Below are 7,647 nucleotides of genomic sequence, written 5' to 3' on the forward strand. Positions count from 1 at the left end.
ATGGGTTGTTTCTGGGGTGTTATTTTATATGAAACAAAAGAAACACCGGACGGATAAATTATATATCGTGATATGATATGATTACGATGTTTATTATTACTACACGTAAGATTCCCCGTAATCCGCTCATGTGTGTTTCTAGTCGAACACACTCCTTGTCAACGATAATTAAATTAATACACATTATCCGTGTTGAAAACACGAATACAATTTAAAATACATTTAACTTAATGCGTACAACTGGTATTGAGAATTTGATGTAAATTATACATAGTGCAATGACCGTTAATCCATTGATTCGAACTAATATTCTAGAGACATGTTCACATGTTTTTGTATTTTTGACAAATGACATTACCTTGGCAAACGAAGAAATAACTTGCTATTTTTTCGTTCTGTTTCAGAATGCGGGTGCATTGTAATTTCACATAAGTATAGTATTGAGAATGCCAGGCATTGAGGTGACAGCCTCACTAATGTTTCTGCAAGTGCGCACGTAAAGATCTAACGAGCGGCAGGCCTCTCTTTACGTTAATGCGCATGCTTTGACTTTAACATGTACCCAGTATATAAGATCATTGTTAAAATTGTATGATTGCTTTTATTTGATAAAGAATAGATGATCAAACATAAAACACGATCCAATTAGTGAAAAGTCTGCATGAAAACTACCGTTTATGAAAATTAAATAATGTATCAACTTTCGCGTTGCAATAATAGTTCTATTGAATATACACGGTAGTATTATCTTGTATACACATGATAACATAAAATGTCGAACACAATTATAAACTGTTTCATATACTTAGCACTCATGTATATTTGTGTATTGTTCTTAGAAAACTGGGCTTTTTTTTTTTTTTTTAAACATATTTTATTTCCAAAATAGTTACACAACTACAGAACATATATAGAAATACAACTGTTTTGAAAAAAGGGTAGGACCTAAAGTTCTAACAACATTATTGGTGGTCTTTCCCTGTTGTGTTATTTACATTGCATATATTCGTGACGATAGCGTGATTTTGTAAAGCTGTAAGTTACATGGTCAAGATTACATTTGTATTAAGAGAGCAAAATACAAGTGCGCAAGTAAAATACAAAAGAAAATCATGGTTTGTAAAGCATTGGAAATAAAACATACAGTACAACCTTGAGATTGTGAAGTCCTGTCCAGAAGAATAAACATAACTATGCGCTACAACAACATTATGAAAAACGCTTTGTCGTCTTAATAAATATCTGAACATTTTTAAATATGAAGCAGTTGGTGTCATTATCTAACATGTCATTACCAAAAAGCATTGTATTGCAATTTATTTGTTCAATTGCGTGTAGGGTTTCAAAAAGAGTAGTACGTTGTTCAGAAAAGCGTGGACAAATAAAAAAGAAATGATACACTGATTCAACTTCTCCACATACGCATAAAGGTGAAGGTTCTAAGTGATTGATGAACAAGTGCAATTTCAAATCGCTACAGTTATTCCTTAGTCGAGCATGTAAAATGGACGATTTTCTATCACCAGTATGAAAATATAAAGGAGTTTCGACATTTGGGAGAAATAATTGTTTCAATTTAATTTTGAATCTTGATAGAGAATCTAACAGTCTTATGTCGCGAGGTAAGTTGTTCCATAGATCGATAGCCGACGGGATAAATGAGCGTGAGTAAAGTTCCGTCCTTCTAGTAACGATTACATAATCATTTGCGTTCCTCAGGTTCCTAGCAGATTGTTGATAGACAGTTGCTGGTAGTAAATTTTGTAAGTAGTCTGGACATAAACCATTGTGAATTTTGTACATATGTATAAGTTTTAGATACTTCCTACGCTCGGCTAAACTATGCCAGTTGATTTCTGAATACAAGTTAGACAAAGAAACAGATTTTGTGAGACCTGTGACTATTCTTGCCGCTTCATTTTGTATTTTATTTAACATTTCTTTTTCGTAAAGAGCACATCCGTCCCAAACGACACATGCATACTCAAGTAGTGGTCGTAGGTGGGAAATATAAATTTGATTTAATGTTTTTCTTGAGACCGTGTATTTAATTTTTCGCATAATTCCAAGTATTTTCGATGACGATTTTACTATATTAGTGATATGCTCGTGCCATTTGCCGTTTGAACTGAGTGTAAGACCGAGGTGTTTGTGGTTTTCTACAAAATTGACCGGTACATTATTAAATAAAACATGTGGTTGGGGAACAGCATGGTGTGATGAAAACAACATAGCCACGGTTTTATGTGGATTAAAATCTACAAGCCATTGTTTTGCCCAGTTACTTATAACTTGTAGGTCACGGTTCAGAACAATTTCAATGTTATATATATTTGAGGTAGTACATGAGAGGGAAGTGTCATCGGCAAAAAGGCGGGCAGTACATTGAAGGTGCTTGACTATGTCGTTTACATAAACAAGAAAAAATAATGGGCCTAGAACAGATCCCTGTGGAACACCGGCATTAAGCTCTAACGTTTGAGATATTGATGCTCCAACCACGACTTTTTGAGTGCGACTCTCTAGATAACTTTTTATCCAATTAAGTAAATTACCATCAAATCCATTTTGTTTAAGTTTGAAGAGTAGTCCTGTGTGCCAGACGCGGTCGAACGCTTTAGAAATATCACAGAAAACCATGCATGTGAGTTTCTTTTCATCAATACCTTTCGTTATTTGATCAAAAATGTCGATTAATTGAGCGACTGTGGAGTGACCTTTTAAGAAGCCCGACTGGTTGGAGTATATAAGTTTGTTAGCAAGAAGGTGGTTGTATAAATGTTTATAAACTATCCTCTCCATCAGCTTGCCTACGCAACTTAACAATGAGATAGGACGGTAGTTGGAAGGATTATTCGGTTCTCCCTTTTTAAATAGAGGCATTACAATCGCTTCTTTCCATTGGGCAGGATATGTACTTTCGTAAAGTGATTTGTTAAAGAGGATACACAAAGGCTTAGCAATAGAATTGCACGTTTTTTTAAGGACAATGTGACTTATAAGGTCACCACCGACGGCTTTATTGGTCATTAAGCATTTAATAACATCTATAATTTCCGATTCTGATATGGACAGGTTATATAATTTTGCGTTAGAGATATCTGAGAATTGTGGAAGAACACCGGTTGAGTCATTCAACGACGCAATAGAGGCAAAGTATCTGTTTAAACAGTTTGACTTGTCGGTATCTGACAAATGTACAATAAGATTGCCGTCAGAGTCCGTTGACTGTAAAGGTGGTATCGAATTCGGATGAGAATTTGTTTTTATTAGTTGCTTTAGTGTTTTCCAATATTTTTTTGGATTTGAAGTATTTAGTTCATCAAGAGATGTTTCTAGGTTCGAATAAAACTGTTCTTTCGCATGTTTTATCATGTTATTAACCTTATTTCGAAATTGTTTATATTTGTTCCAGTTAGCAGAAGTAGGATTGTCTATGGATATGTGTTTTTGTCTATCTCGTTTACGAGCCATTGTTCTAATAGAAGAATCATACCATGGTTTGTCATTAGGGCGCACTGTGACAAGTTTGTTTGGAATGCAAAGTTTCATCAGTTCGATAAGTTTGTTCGTAAACATAACAGTTGCTTCATTAACATTAGAATCATGGATAAATTCCCAGTTTGTACCTGTAATAAGATTGTTTAGTCGATCGAAATCGGCATATTTATACAACCAAATGTTTCGTTGAATCGGTTTGCTGTTTATTAAAGGAATTGAAACATGAATGACAGTAGCATGATGGTCACTAACAGTTTGAGGGATAACTATTACTTCACTGTTCAAGCATGAAACGGTATCCGAGATCAATATCGGATCAATTAGTGTAGCAGTATTTGCGGTGACCCTTGTCGCTTGAGCGATAACGTTGTGCATATTATACAGGGAAACTGATTGAGAGAGGCGAGCATTGGGTTTAAATTGGTCTTCGTTTATGTCCCCAAGCATGATGACGTTCTTGTTTAAAGCAAGCGCTTTATCAATCATGATTTCAAAATCATTCCAAAAAGTAACATCAGAATTAGGCGGCCGGTAAAAGCAACAAATCAGAGTATTGAAATTATGTAATTTAACTTCTAGCCAAACTGTGTGTAAACGGGGATTTTCGAGGTCGAGAATACGCCTCGATAATAATGATTGTTTTACATAAACAATTAGTCCGCTTGAATGACTCGAGAAATCCTTTCGAAATAATTCGTGATAAAAATCATCAATTAAGATCTGCTCGTCGGTGATAACCTCGGTTAAATGGGTTTCCGTAAAACACATTATGTCAAAATTAAGTAAATTATCTTTGATAAATTCAAGTTTGTTGCGCAACGATCTTATGTTAAGGTGAAGTAGATCCAAGGTACCGTTATAAGGGCCTGGATTAGGTTCGACATCACCGGACAGAAGTAAAATAAAACAAATAATATCAGCGCATACAACAATAATCGCACATGCTAACAACGAATTTAGGTATTTGTACGTTGTTAACTGCGATAATCTTTGAAGACTCAACAAAAATGTAATCAATACATAATAAAAATCATAATTGATAGTATACTTATGACGACAAATCCTTACACTTGAATTAAAAATTCCAACAGCCATTCTGTATTGAGTAACGTCATTACCCATTGGGTAGTAATGTTAACAATACAGGGGGTTTAAACCAACCAGGCTGTAGAACAAGATAAGTTGGCAGCGACATAGCCTTAATAAATGAATTGGACAGGACTGAGAAAAAAGCATAACAAACTAGAAAAATGGTAATTGGAAAGCAAAATGAGATGTTGAAAAATAAAATGAGCTTTGATAAACAACACAACATCATACGAGATAAATGAAAAAGCGGATGGTTGCAGCATAGTAGTGCTCAATATGTATGTTCAATACATTGGACATTTAGTAATAATATGGTGCTTTTAAGCTGAAGAGTTTCATAACAAGGTAAGTCACAACGAGTCATGAATTTGACAAGTCGACTAGCTGCAAGATAAATAGTTCGATTAGAATTACATCAGCAAAAGAAAAGTGCAAATAAATGACCTTTCAGAACGCGGTATTTTCGTTTAAAATTTAAATTGGTTCCATAATTACTAAGTCATTTGGACAAAAGCAATTTGGACACATTTGGATATCACACCAGGGAAGGTTAATCCATGAGTTTAATTTTAAATCATTCTAGATTCGGCTGTGGTTGTCTCCCGTTTTGGATTATAATTATTTGCTAGAGTGCGAAGTGTTTACCAGTGAGCTGGCCATAAAGCCAGTGACATACTGACATAAATTAAAGTAGACGCTACAAAATTTAATTGTTATGACAAAAGGAGTGATTGCGTAAAAATAACCCTAGGGTGTTAGCAAATACATCTCATTTAAATGGGAAACGTGAACAGCGTGACAATACTGTATAAAGCTTATTAGTACAAAGACAAGTAGGGTAAAACGTGCTCACTGCAGAAAAGACTTGCACGGATAGCAGGAAGAGTTTAAATAGTGAAAACCTTGCACATAATCAATTTGGTTTCACCATTTCCTGTGTAATCAATTAAGGTAAACTCTAAGTAATTATTTGTAATGACAAAAGGAGTGGTTGCGTAAAAATAATCTTACGGATGACAGCAAATATATCTCAATTCAATAGGAGACGTGAACAGCGTGACAATACTATCTAAAGCTTAATAGTACAACAACATGTAGGGTAAAACGTGCTCACTGCAGAAAAAACGTGCAGGGATAGCGAGAAGAGTTTTGACATGTACAACACAGCACAAAGGCACATAAGCTACAAGTTTATGAAAGACAAAACAAAACTGGGCTTAATTGATGTGCGTAAAGTGTCGTCCCAGATTAGCCTGTGCAGTCCACAGAGGCTAATCAGGGACGACACTTTCCGCTTTAATGGTATTTTTAGTTTCAAGGAAGTCCCTCCTTACCGAAAATCAAGTTAAGGCGGAAAGTGTCGTCCCTGATTAGCCTGTGCGGACTGCACAGGTTAATCTGGGACGACACTTTACGCACATGCATTATGACCAGCTTTCACAGAACAAGACACAAATTTAATTTGCATAACAATACCCGGATCATGGTCACATGTTTGCCAAGTAGATACGTGCTTCAGCTTGTAACATGCATGTTTATCTATTAATACTTATGTTACTATTTATAGTAACATAATTGACTGGAATGCATGTGATTATCGCTCAAATCAAGGTGATTATCACGTTTGGCCCTGCAGGGCAAAATTTTGATAATCGATAATCGGCCCCGGAGCTAAAGCACGTGACGTTACGGCCAACGCGTTACGTAATAACAAAATGGCGCCCACATTCAGTCTCAGCCAACGGTGATCAATACAATTAACCACAATTCAACGATCGATGCATCGATGACTGTTTTCATTAATGATTAATTGTGGCGTGTTCTGAGACTTTTGGTGCTAATTCGACAAGCGTCATAATGAGAAAACTCATCGAAATGACGTCGCTAAACTTGCGCTTACAATTGTTTAAAATGCTTAATGTTTTATGTGATGTGACCATTTTTTGCATTTAAGTGATATAAAATGGACATAGAGTGGTATATTATTTTGTTAATTATATTTCACAATAAACTCTGCTATCAAAAGTCTAAAACTACCGTAAATAAATGTTGACATACGCACCACAAATAAAGTAATCTAAATGATTCACCTTTTCCAGAGACTATATGCAAAACCCCGATAACGTTCCCTGTGCGCCGAAGTTTCACAAAAGGGTAAAATTGTCCCAACATATTTTGAAGACTTTTGATTTTACGATAATGTAAAAAAGTATGTAAGCACATAAAGTACCAATATAAAAGATGCAATGGGAAACAATATCAAACAGATACGAAGTTGTTTCCCTTTGAACGCAGATGATATGTCTATAAATATTGTCAAACTGTATCACCCTAGACGGCTGCTTTTATTTTGAAACCTTCTTAAAACGGTCACTACTCTAATAAAGTAATCAAACGTTATCGTCTGATCTGGGGGGGGGGGGGGGGGGGGGGGGTAATTATTACAGCAAGCATATCCTATCACTTTCGCATGATCACGGATTAAAAGGTGTTTCCGTTTGTTAATAATTGGTTGTTGTGTTTAAATTCCTACTCTAATTTTAAAGGATGTGCGTTTAAGCCAAGATTTGGTGTTTATTAAATGCCAAGAATAAAAGATATTTGAATCAACCGTTGTTGGAAATTATATATCATAGTCCTCTTATTTCAGTATATTTAGTTTTAATGTATGATTGTTACCTCTTTGGTATGATTACATACGAGTTTTGTCAGTTAGGGTCAATTAAAAGGAATTGTTCACAGATTAGCAAATTGACATTACTCAATGTTATGATCATATTGTTTCGTCTTATAAATATTTGAAATTTGTTTACATAGAAGAAACATCGAACTAAGGACAAACATCTGCGACACAAATAGTGTTTTATTACTTATCGAGGTTAGCAAATCCTAGACGCCTTATATGCAATGGTGCAAGGTTATATACGAATTTAAGAATAACAAGGTTGTATAATGAGATAATTTATACGAGAAAACATTACAGATAGGCACAGGAGTAAATAATGACATAAAGCATGAGCCGCGCGTATTTCATACCGAAGGGATTTACGGAGCATA

Source organism: Dreissena polymorpha, chromosome 6 (assembly GCF_020536995.1).
Source record: "Dreissena polymorpha isolate Duluth1 chromosome 6, UMN_Dpol_1.0, whole genome shotgun sequence".
Classification (NCBI taxonomy): domain Eukaryota; kingdom Metazoa; phylum Mollusca; class Bivalvia; order Myida; family Dreissenidae; genus Dreissena; species Dreissena polymorpha.